General features: G+C 36.9%; 1 protein-coding gene across 1 annotated transcript in view; it reads right to left on the reverse strand.

Moving 5' to 3' along the window:
• Positions 1 to 13,396, reverse strand: part of LOC149177921 (uncharacterized) — a 33,185-nt gene that overhangs the window by 16,963 nt on the left and 2,826 nt on the right. The window lies entirely within an intron of this gene.

The raw sequence follows: 13,396 nt of genomic DNA on the forward strand, positions 1-13,396 counted from the left end.
AGCTCTATGACCAAACCCTTATTGAGAGGAGAGGTTGAACGTAATGGTTTTGCAAGGTGAAAATCTATAATGGGTTAGAAAGGTTGGGTGTGATTAATGGGGCTTTAAGTAAGAATTCACCTAATCAAGAATGAGTTATCAAGGAAAATTTCCTTGTAGTGATGAATACTTAGCTTCTACAAATTGATGAAGCCTCTCTAAGATGTGGTAGCATTCAAGCACACTTGGTTTGAGTTGGAAAACTTTGTTTAAAACTCATATACTAGATTACTTAATTTTATGATTAATTAAGAAGTGTTTTTAGTTCAACCTCACAATGAGTGGAAAGAGATTAGAGTTTAAAGACAGGATCTAGATGATTTGACGAGAGAAGGGACTCAACCTTCTAACACATTCTAGATATATTGGATATCTTTCCCATTCTAGATTTTCCCAAAATATAATCCAATGCGGAAACATGAAAGAAGCACCTACATGACAACTAATGTTGTTTTCAAGTTGTTTCCATTCAAATGGTGCAATCATAACTCCATTCTATCACTTGGTATAATCAATGATAAGCCTTATGACTAAGTAGTAGTGCACTTCCTTTTATCTCTAATATTGGGTCAAGATGAAATCTGTGATGATGTAGTGGTTAGTTCATATGAGAAATGATGAGCTACAAAGCTACACATTATATGCTGTAATGGTTGAATGTGTATACAAGAGACATAATTGGTGTGCAATATGTTTGTAGGAGTTGTTCTTGAGCAATTTGGAGAAAATACAAGGTTGTTCGCAAAAAATATGGGTACTCCATGTAGCTAGATCATCCGCTTGTAATGTAGTATTAGGTCCATAGTTGCATTCAATATAGTGTGAGACTTGAAGAGGGAAACTCGAGTGAGGGGTACCACCTTAAGTTGGGAGGCACTGACTAGCTACATCTAGATGGAGGATTGTCGCTTAAAGTGTAGATGTAAATGTATCATCTCATGCTAGAAATAAGTTGATTATTTAGGGAAAATCATGCAAATAACATGTTTGCACAAATGTCCTATGTTTTGTTGGCATGATGGGGTAAAGGCCAAGTGGTATTGTTTTAGTTGAGATGCACACAATCATTATAGAGTTCACTTGCAAAAATTCAAAGATGCACCTTAGAAACTAGGTGAACGGAAATGAAAACATCTTTGCCTATAAATTCCTACTTGAAATTTTTTTGATCCATCAGGGAGGCTAAGATATATCCACAATAGAATTTCTTGGATGAATCAAGAAACATCTAATATTGTAGTTTTCTCTATTTTAGGAGGCTTACATGTATGCTTGCAAGGAGTTTCTAACATGCAATAATTGTCTTCAAGTAGGCACATTGACATTAGTAGGTCCAACATACAATAGTTGTTTATTAAACATATCGAGTGGATAAAAATATAGTTGTGAAAGACATAGTTTTATAACAATTGGTCATGTATCCAACCATGGGATCTAGCTAGTTACTACCTAGGCAAGGTAGGTAATGCAATTAAACAAGTAGTGAAAATAAGATAGGATATCTAATACCACTTACATAGGGACCTTGCAGAATGCATTACTTGTCTTCATGCAGTCACACCAACGTTGGTCTACTGTGTAATAACTATTTTCCAAGTGTATGATGTAGAGACAAACTTGGGGTTGAAAGGCAATTTCATAGCAGTTGGTCTTGTTGCTACATTAACAACTCCATAAACAACATAAGTAACAAGTGATTTCTCTTTATCGATGTCTACATACTTGACTTTGGCAGTGTGCTATAATGGTTTCTTGGATCGTTCTCTATGAACCCCTTAGGTATATGTGTGGTAACTTCTAAATAAATGTGGCAATTTTGAAGAAACATAGCTCTTACACAACGAATTAGTAGTAGTAACAAATTTGATGAAGTAAGAATATCCATGAAACATGTAGATCCCAGTATCATGATAATTCATCCTCGTAAATTAATCTTAATCGATCTAGGATACAAAAGCTTCACAAAATAAAATATATGAGAAATAATGCTATATGATGAATAACATTAATCCACTCTTAAGGATACAAAAGTTTCACAAAATAAAATATATGAGAAATAATTCTATATGATGAATAACATTAATCCACTCTTAAATACTTAAGATTAAAAGTTTGCCAAATTCCCAACTTGAAACATGGGCGATCACTTGATAAATACAAATTACTTTGATGTAAGACCAAATAAAAAGACAATTTTAAATTAAAAACTACATTTCTGTACGACCAAATATTCAATAGGCAGAAACAAAACATCATATACATAAATGAGTAAATATTTAACTTAAAAAGTTAAAAACACATTAATTTATATAATGTGTAATAGAAACAATGACAAACGAATTAAATTAATTCTTATACCCTAAAAGGTAAGGCCTAATAATATATTCATAACACATTACATTAACTTAGAAAGTATATACATAAAATATGCATGAAATATAACATCATATTCACATAAAAGCTTCGCAATGGAACACAAACAACTTTTTAATGATTTTAAATATGCATGAAATATAACATCATATTCACATAAAAGCTTCGCAATGGAACACAAACAACTTTTTAATGATTTTAAAGAGTTTTAAGTGTTAAAGTTTCATGTTTTTCAATATGCGGTAATTTGCAAGTCAAGATTACTCCATCTTAATATTTTCAAATTGATTTTATGAATTCAGGAATCCTAAAAAAAGCTTAATGTAAATATAAAGGTAAGAAATTCATTTTATTGATAAATAAATAGATTAAGAAATATGAAAATATTTTTTAAGTTTTTGTTATTTGGCAATGATATGGGACTATAGTAATTGATTGGCGATGTTAAACAATTAATTTGCTTGTTTTTTATTATTTAGGATCACTTATAAACTAAAGTTTTCAATCACATATCTTTTCATCATCTTATTTGGCCTCTTCCCGAGGCAGAGAGGCCAAAAGCATATATTATGTGTACTTATTTCGGAAATCTGTTTCACTATGTAAACTAATGCTAGCATTAATTTCACAGTTTAACAAATATTAAATGCTATAATGGTAAGCTAAAGCAAGTTCCCAAGTTGTAGTTGCTAGGTGGTGCATTGAAGTTGCCATGTGGTGCATGTTGTTGAGGTGCCAACTGTTGAAGTTGCCAGGTGCAACATGGTGCATGTTGTTGAGGTTCCAGCTGTTGAAGTTGCCACCTATCACGGCCTGCCTCTTTGAGCGAGAAAGAAAGGGGGGCAACAGCATAGGCAAAGGCATAACCAAACCGATATGCAAATCCAATAGCTTATTATCAAACAACATTAAAGCAAGCATCATAACCAAAAGCAAGGGTTGCAGAATATATAGAAGCAAAGGCAGCTATAACATAGGCAAGGGTAGCTATAGAACCAACAACAACTTATTATTTTGATTATTTTGATCGTGCAGTTGACCTAGTAGATTCTATTGAGTAAGCACCAGTTCCATATCCAGCAAAAAATACAGAGGTAGCTTAATCACCGGTTGGATAACCAGAACCAGTTGACTCAGTAGATCCATCCCTTTATGTATATGACACAGAAGTAGAGCCTGGTGGAGATACCTTCTACTCAATCTGCATCAGTATGAAGATTGCTACGATGTCGGGTGGAGATACCTGCTACTCAATCTACATCAATATGTCGCAGGGGCAGGTAAAGACATATTTCAAGGAATTGAGATTTAAAATTAAATCTGACACTGAAAATTTGCGCTTGGAAATTTGCACTTGGAGATATGTTTCACTCCGACATTTTAACATATACTGGATGCAATAATTGAGGTTTAGGAACACTAGTTCATAAGGCACATATTAGGACCAAAGCTCATAAGGGAGGGACTACAACATGCAAAAGGCAAGGCATCATTGTGAAAAGGAAGAATTTCCACTATCAGAAAGGGAATTCAGTTTTGAATGAAGTGAGAAAAGGGTAAATGATAACTAGCTATAAGCAATGAGAACAGGCTGTTGACACCCAATCATAGGGATTGGGTGAACAACTGTAATTAATGTAAATAAATAATAAAGAAGATGGAGAGCCATCGGGATATGAACTGAACAGTCTCTCCCTCTTGTATATAATAATGAACAACCTGAATGAATGATATGATTTGATTTGAGGAGTTACCTCCTGGTCTGACATGGTATCAGAGCCAGTGCCATTTTTGGCTTCCCTCTCTGCTTTGTAACTCCCTCCTGTTCTTCCTATTTTGCAGAACTGTCACCTTCTCTGCATTCTATACACCTGTGCTGTCGTTTCTCATAATGTTATACCTGCGTTATTGATCTCTACACTGCATTTGTTTAACATTTCATTTTCTCTGGTTCATACGTGCGGAGTAGGAATCAGATCCCAAGACTGCACGCCCCAGCCTTTGCCATTGTTTTGAACACCTCCAACTGGTTCTTCACACCTTTCTGCGAAACTATATTGCGACAACTTGGAGGACACCTGCATTGATCACCACATTCATAGACCAAAGCCTTCCGTTTGACAAGATATCCGTTTGAATTGAATGACAGTTCACTGGTATTCACCTCCATTACGTTGGATGCAAGGGCATCTGTCACCAGTAGTGCAGCCACTCCTACAATCGCATCCATGAGAAGGCTCCAGCTTGCCAACAGAGTTTGAATACATAACTTTGCTAATAGGTGGTGGCCCCTTATCATTAACTTTGTTCACAAGACAAACAACGCAGAGGACCTATGAGCTACGCTCTGAGTTTGGGACTACATAACAATCCCTCGCTGTGAAATATCTGATTACGACTGCTGTATACTACTGCTGATTTGTCTCGGGGCCGCGTCTTTTTTAGAGTGAGTGCTCCTTTACTGATCCTCCTCACTAGATACTTTCTGAGCCTGATTTGAGGGCGTGTTCGTTGGTATACCGTCAGCCCTCCCCACACAAGTTAATCCCTCAACCTCCATACGTATCCCCTTTTCCCATAAATATCAGAGTACATTTTTTTTTTTGCATTCCAACCACCAGAACTGCATTTTTGCCACCAAAAGTATTTTTTTTACAGTACACAGATTTTACAATTCATTCAATCGTATCTATTGTGGGAGTAGTTCTCACTGGCAAGGAGAACTATCCTGAGTGGTCCCGGAAGATAAAACACACCCTCATTTTCAATGAGTTGTGGAAAGGAGTGTGTGTTGGAGATGGAGACAAAGAGCCAGAACAGCATACCTTAGACAAGAAGTTCGCCATTTGGGAAAATAAGAACAACAAGGCCTATGCATTGATTGCAGCATCAATAAATGAAGAGGTGAGTCGCCATATTTCACCATTTTCAAATGATTTTGAAGCCTTACAAAAAATGAAGGAACTCTATGACTCACACTCTGCACTTGAAGTTGTTCAACTCATGATTAAACTCTTCACTCTTGAATTACAAAATAATGATCCTCTTGCTCTTGCATCAGAAGTATAACCTATAATGCATGATATCAAAGTCACTAATGTTGACCTGGATATTCCTCTAATAACTTTTCTCAAGGCACTTTATCCCACTTACTCAAATTATCTTGAGTCTTTGCAAGCAAATGGCAACCTCAAAGATATTACCTTTGATTCCCTTGTGAAAAAATTTGCTGAAAGAGAGAAAGCTTTTGGGAAGAAGACAACTCTTGAGTCTTCTGAAGAGGCTGTGTGCCTTGCTCATAGAGAAAAGAATCTTGCTCAAGATTCTTCCAGAGGAAGAGGTGGTCGAAGAGGAAGAGGAAGAAATTTCAGAGGCAGGGGGGGCAGACACTCTCAAGGAGAAAAGTCAGATTTGCACTGCATACACTACAAAAGAGATGGATCACATGATGCATCCACATGCAAGTTGCCTTGGGACATAATTGAGTAGGAAAGAAACCAACCCAAAGGTAAAACTAATGACAAAGACAAAGGTAGAGCACCTGAATCCGCTCACTATGTTGTGGCACACTGTAATATTGGAGTAATGGAAGACTTATTTAATGCTTCACTTGCTTCTTGGAAAAATGATTGGCTGCTTGATTTAGGAGCAACTTGCCACATGAATTTTAGAAAATATTTTTTTGAAGAATTTACTGACAATGTTGATGGAGCAGTATACTTTGCAGACAAATCAAAACTCAAGCCATTAGGGCTTGGCACAATCAGGCTTAAATTGCCTGGTCTTCCAGACTTTCTTTTGCATCATGTTCTATATCTCCCACAACTGAGGAGAAAATTGCTATCCTTGGTCCACATTCGCCAGCAAGGACACTCCATTCATATGTTTGATGGCAAGCTTGAGGTGAGAAAAGCATCAGATCAGTCACTTGTCATGTCAGGGACAAAAGAAGAAAGGCTTCTCAAGCTACAGGGTACCTCTGCTTGTGCACAAAATCTCTCATACAATTCTCATTATCAAGAAGGTACATTTCCATCAAGTTTATTATGGCATGCTAGATTTGGACACTTGAACTATGATAGCCTTGCTTGTTGAAGAAAAATGGTGTTACTAGTTTTCCTACAATTCCTAGGAAACTTAAACAATGTGATGCTTGCATTCTAGGAAAGCATAGCAAACAGTCTTTTCATGATTCACATTCAAGAGCACATAGAAAACTTGAACTCATTCATTCAGATTTATGTGGTCCAATGCTTGTTCCTTCTGCAAATGGAAATAAATATATGATGACATTTATTGATGACTACACTAGAATGTGTTGGGTTTATTTATTGAAGAACAAATCTGATGCTTTTCAAACATTCAAGAACTTTCATACATGGATTGAAAATGATGCACAATCTCATATTGGTTCTATTCACACTGATAATGGAAAAGAATACACTTCAAATGAATTTGAAAACTATCTTCGCCAACATGGGATCAAGCATCAAACAACTGTGCCTTATAATCCACAATAGAATGGAGTAGCTGAAAGAATGAATAAGACAATCTTAAATATCGTGCGCTCCATGATGTTTTTCAAAAATGTAAAATTGATGTTTTGGGCTGAGGCAGTTCTATGTGTTGTATATGTAAAGAATAGATGTCCATCTAATGCTATTAGAAACAAGACTCCTTGTGAAATGTGGTATGGGCACATTCCTTCAGTAAAGCATCTTAGGGTCTTTGGTTCCAAATGTTATGTCTTGATACCAAAGGTACATAGAAACAAATTTGGTGCAAGAAGTCGTAAGTGTATCTTCCTGGGGTATTCAAACACCTCCAAAGCATACCGTCTCTATGATGAACTTAATAAAAAGTTTGTTGTATCTAGAGATGTAATCTTTCTTGAATCATCCAAAACTGACAATGTTGTTGAGAAGAAACTTGATCTCTTGGATAGATTCGCAAATACAAAATCATTTCAAGAATTTGATAATCAGATTCCACATCTTGAAGGGGGGATTCCTATACTAGATCAACCCGTGGAATCTTCTTCTGAAGCACTCTCTCCCCCGCATGAAACTCCAACAACGGATGATACTTTGAGTGATGTGATTGACAGAATTGGGAGACTCAATCTTGATTCAGTCCCAACTCAATCAACGGAGCAGCCTGGACCATCTGAGAAAGGTCCCCCAAAGTGGATGACAAAGACACTTGAAAGTGTTCATCCTGATGAGGTTGGAAAGACAGGAACTAGAAATTCAAACCGGAAAAATGGAGGTGATCAAGGAAAATTTTAAGGATGGAAAATTTTCTTGAAGTTTAAAACATTGGCGAATCTCACTAATCCCTAATATGCAAATTATAAATGTTTATTGATATATTTGTAAAATTATTCAAATTTAAAATTATTTTATATATAGTCTCTATATAATGTTGGCGATTTTTAAGGTAAAATAATTTTATATTCAAAAATTTGGGCGAATCATCTTTTATAAAATTGGAAATTGGCGAATCTTTTTTGTGGAAAAATCATGGAAAATTAGCCCACTGGGCGAACATTAGCCCCTAAAATTTTCCATGGAGGTGATGTAGATGACTCTGATTCACCTGCTAATATGTATGTTTCTTATGATTGTGAATTGAATTTGTCTACAGATTTTGAACCAACTTCCTTCAAAGAAGCTGCTTCTCATGATGAATGGAAAGAAGCGATGCAAAAGGAGTATGATGCCTTGATAAAGAATGGCACTTAGAAGTTTGTTGATCCTCCATTGGCAACCAAAACAATTGGCTGCAAGTGGGTCTACAAGAACAAGTATAAAGCTAATGGCTCACTTGACAAGCACAAAGCCAGGCTTGTGGCAAAAGGTTTTGCACAGAAGGAAGGGGTCGATTATGAGTAGACTTTTGCTCCCACAGGAAAATGGGCTACCATCCGGACACTCTTTGCCCTAGCAGCTCAAAACGGTTGGAAAGTTTGTCAAATGGATATAAAAACTGCTTTCTTGAATGGAGATATAAAAGAGAATGTTTTTATGTCCCAACCTGAAGGATTTGCTGTGAAAGGACATGAACATAAAGCATGCAAACTTGTGAAATCCTTGTATGGCCTCAAACAAGCACCGTGAGCCTTGTATGAAAAACTAACTGAGCATCTTCTAAAACTCGATTTCAAACATTATGATCTTGATGATGCAACTTTGTTTGTCAAGAAGGTTGGCAAAACAATTGTATATCTTATTGTATATGTATATGATATTTTGATGACAGGGAATAATAAGAGCTACATTGTATCCATAAAGAAGGAATTGAGGAAAGGTTTTGAAATGACTGATTTGGGCTATGTTCATTACTATCTTGGTATTAAAGTAACTCAACATCCGAAGTCCATATTCCTTTCTCAAAAGAAGTACATTGGAGATCTGTTGAACAGGTTTGGCATGACTGAATGGAATCCTTTGACTACTCCAATGGAACGAAACTTAAAGCTCACATCCATTGAAGGAAAAGAATTTGAGGATGCAACAAAGTATAGACAACTTGTAGTAAGTCTCAACTACCTAACTACTACCAGACCAGACATTTTGTTTGTTGTTGGAATCCTCTCCAGGTTTATGCAAAAGCCTTGTGAGGGACATTGATCTTCTGCAAAAAGAGTTCTAAAGTACTTGAAGGGAACTCAAGACTTTGGAATCAAGTATACACAAGTGGGCGACTTCAGCTTGATTGGATACTCTGATTCAGACTTCGATGGAGACAAAGAAACTGGGGTATCTACTTCAGGTTATGCTACGAGTCTTGGATCCGGAGCTATCTCCTGGAGATCACGCAAACAATCAGTTCTAGTAGATTCCACAACAGAGGTAGAATATGTGGCAGCAACTGAGGCAACAAAAGAAATTGTGTGGCTAAGGAAAATTCCTGAAGATTTGTAGGTAAAACAAGTACAATCGACTCCACTTATGATTGACAATACCTTGGCAATATAGTTGGCCAAGAACCCAAAGTTCCATGATCGAACGAAGCACATCAATACTAAATATCATCTGATTCGACATCATGTTGAGGCCAAAACAATAGATCTCCACCATTGTTTCACTAATGAGCAAATTGTAGACATCTTCACCAAAGCACTTGGAAGAGAAAATCTTGAAAGATTCAGAACGATGCCTGGACTCACCAACATCCCTTCAGATTAAGGGGGGGAATGTTGACACCTAATCATAGGGATTGGGTGAACAACTGTAGTTAATGTAAATAAATAATAAAGAAGATGGAGAGTCATCGAGAGATGAACTAAACAGTCTCTCCCTCTTATATATAATAATGAACAACCTGAATCAATAATATGATTTGGTTTGAGGAGTTACCTCCTAGTCTAACACAGGCAATGGTTTAGGCAATTACAAAAGGCAATGAGTGTTGCAACCCTCTCTCTAGTGAGTAGGCTAAAGAAGCCAACCCGCTTTCCTGCCAAATTGAGGATAGAACCTTGCTTCTATTTGAACAAAAATGGAAGAAGGCACATCAACCAGTCTAAACTGTATCATACATATGCATCGTAGGCTTATACCTAGAGTATTTGGCCTTTGCTTCCCTATCTCGAGTTCGAGGATCCTTCAGATCTGGCCTTGGTCTTTGTTGTTTAGATGGGCCATTAACAACTCAAAATTTCAAATTTCCTATCAGTTCTGAAGAAAGAAGCCAACCCGCCCACCTGCTGAATTGACGATAGAACCTTGCTTCTATTTGAACAAAAATGGAAGAAAGTGCATCAACCAGTCTAAACTGTATCATACATATGCGTCGTAGGTTCATACCTGGAGTGTCTGGGCCTTGCTTTCCTATCTGGAGTTCAAGGATCCCTCAGATTTGGCCTTGGCCTTTTCTATGTAGACGATCCATTATCTGCTCAAAATTTCAAATTTCCTATCAGTTCTCAGGTGTATATCCCTTTTTCCTTTTTCAAAGCAAAAAATATGTCACCAAGTGGCAGGAGATCAATCATGTTATCGTGAGTTCAATTATTAACATGTAAAAATACAAATAAAATGAAAGCCGAACATAAGTTTGGAAGCATAGTAATTTCGTTCCAGTTGCAGAAATTATAACACACAGTCCATATGGATAAAGATTCGTTACATAAACCTAATGTGAAAACATAACATTATGGAGCCAAGTCGAGGTAAGCTACCGTAGATCAAAATAGAAGCAACTCTATGCTTTGTGGTTACAATACTCATTAGAAGATTGTAATCTCCAAAGGGAACAAGTGGCGACCATGCAATGTAACAAGTGGTGACCATGCAATGTAACTTCCTTTTCTCGATGAAAGCGTGTGTCAATCAGTACAATATTTTAGAAATTTTAAGATAATGTGTCAGCTTTTATAACCTGTACATGGAATATTTTATATTATTTATCAGGTTTATTCTCTAGAAGGTGACCCATTTAGAAACCCAAGAAAATTTCAGTGAAGCGCAACGTCTTCTTAACTAGGTTACTTTCTTGGAGTTAGAGCATACCCGGACGGTGAGGTTTGACACTGAACTTATTTCTCAAACCTACGTCGGCATGTCGAGTGAGGCACATGCCTATGTCGAAGACAATAGTCAGGAGGAGGTTCCAACTGAAAGTTGAACATCTTAAACTATATCCGCATAATTAAAAAAAACAACACAAATCCAAAAATAAACCTTGAAAATTGATTAGCCCCACATCACATGTAAATAAAAAATGTAAATCATGCTTAATTATTTAGTATTACCAAAAGTAGAATTAAAAAGTACGTACTTCAACACATTCATTAAGTAAATTAGCAAATTTATGTTTTCACAAGCATATTCCGTCGAGGATGTTTATAAATTTTCTACTGGCCTCAGTTCTTTTTGCCCATATCAATGTAAATTGCGCTAAGCGTAATAGTCTGTCTCAATGGAAGCATCTACTTTTACAAGTTTTCTTGTTTGTATTGACACATAAGTAGACCATCAATTGAGCCCATTGAAATTGGAGTTACAGTTCACCCAACAAAGCACAATCACAGTTCATCCATGACTGTAACTAAGTTTAGCATTATATGTGATGACAGTAGCCCAATAGCTTAGTAAAAGCAATTGCAAAGTTACTATGCAATTTAAATAGCTAGCCCTAGACGAGTCAAGTGAATTCATATGCTTTTAACCTATGTATTATCGAGTCATCTTACCTAGTGGAAGTAACAGAGCAAGCAACATGAACATCTATAAGAGCTATAAATTCTTCAGTAGCATCTGAGCTATCATCTGAGCCCATTCGAGAGCCTACAACATACCTTTTAGGGTGAGATGGAGACCCAATATCAAGGGTAATACTAGTTTAAGTAGTAGATCCCGCAATGGGAGCAACACTACCGGCAACTAAGGCAGAGGTAGCTAAGGTAGAGGTAGCGAAGGCAAAGGTGACACTACCATCGGCAGAGGTGGATCCATACATAAGGGTACGTGGCGGCTAAGAAAGATCCAATCCCTTCATTGTGAATTGGAGTAGCGTCTTTCCCTCGTCTTTCCTCCTTTTGTGGTGGAAAAATCACTTTAGCCTGTATCCCAAGCACCTGTATGAGAATTCGGCCTAGTGTGGTTTATTGCTATGTGCATAGGGTCTGCATTGGTCTAAATTGACCTCTAAATAGATGCACTCCTAGGTAGGTGAAAACTAGTTCAGGGAATCATCCTTGTGGTTCGCACCTTTAGCATGAGATATAACTTCATAAGAAAGCATCTCTTCTCATATTAATACACGCCTGCGGGCAAGTGACACACCTGGGCTACACTGAGAATTACCCAACCCATACTAACTAACAGGTATGATTGGTTTAAGGCAGGAAAGAAACTAAAACCTCCATATCCAACCAGTTTATTCACCATCAATATCACCAGTTGCAGATCTGGTTAATGTGCCGTAGTCCATGTTGTTGTTCCAATTCCATTTTGAGGTCCAATCCCTACCTTCCTTCGAATCAATCGCTTCTACGCCTGACCATATATCTTGCTTTTGAAAGCTCTCTTTTGAAAGCAGGCTTGCTTTCACTCCCATGCCCCGAAGAGATTGTCAGGCTATGGGGCTTCCTTCCCTCGCTGCTCTCAACTTCATATCCTTTCTCTCCATCCCCCTCGACTTGAAATAAAGGTCTTGGATTTGGGGAGGGAAGGGTGGCAATCCCACTTATTCACGGATAGCTATTTATGACCCAACCACTTCTTTGAGGGAAAGGTCATGAAAAAACTAATCACGGAGAGGCAGCGAGGGCCGATGCAATTCTCTAGGGGCCTACCACCAGGTACATAAGTTCAATAGGAAGTTATTGACCTACCAGTGGCAGAGCTAGTAGCATACAAAGGCAGGAGCTGTGGAGAAGTTCTTTCACTATGTTTTTCCTGCTTTCACCAGTCTAAGTGCTCAGTCAACTCCAGTTCCCCAGTTCCTCCACCTTAGGGTAGGGACTAGCTGCCGCGCAACCCCCCCTTGTTTCTTTTATGTATCTAAATTCATTCTACATTACTAATTAAATTCTCTTTATTCAATATAAAACACTCTTGAACCTCGAAGCCTTGTAAGTCATTGATTATATCAAAAGTGTCTAGGTAATAATCTTTATTTATTTATTTATATATAACATATGCCAAGTTTCAGGTTTTCTTTATTATAGTCTTTATTACAAATGTAATCAGTGAGATTATTTGAAAATGGTTTCAAGTTCACATTTTGCACCACATATTATTTGAAAATAGTTATGTAAAAATAGTTTCAAGTTCACATTTTGCATAACATAACATTGTTCCTTGTACGATTCTAGATGATTTTATAGCTAAGTTTCCATCTATGCATACGGTTTCAAAATAATTATAAAAATGCATTTGTAACTATGGATTTTATAGCTTTGTTACCATCTATGCATGCGGTGTTTTTCAAAATATTTATAAAAATACATTGGTCACTACAATTATTATACATA

Source organism: Pinus tabuliformis, chromosome 4_1 (assembly GCF_031772625.1).
Source record: "Pinus tabuliformis cultivar Carrire ecotype Pingquan chromosome 4_1, CPIR1, whole genome shotgun sequence".
Lineage (NCBI taxonomy): Eukaryota > Viridiplantae > Streptophyta > Pinopsida > Pinales > Pinaceae > Pinus > Pinus tabuliformis.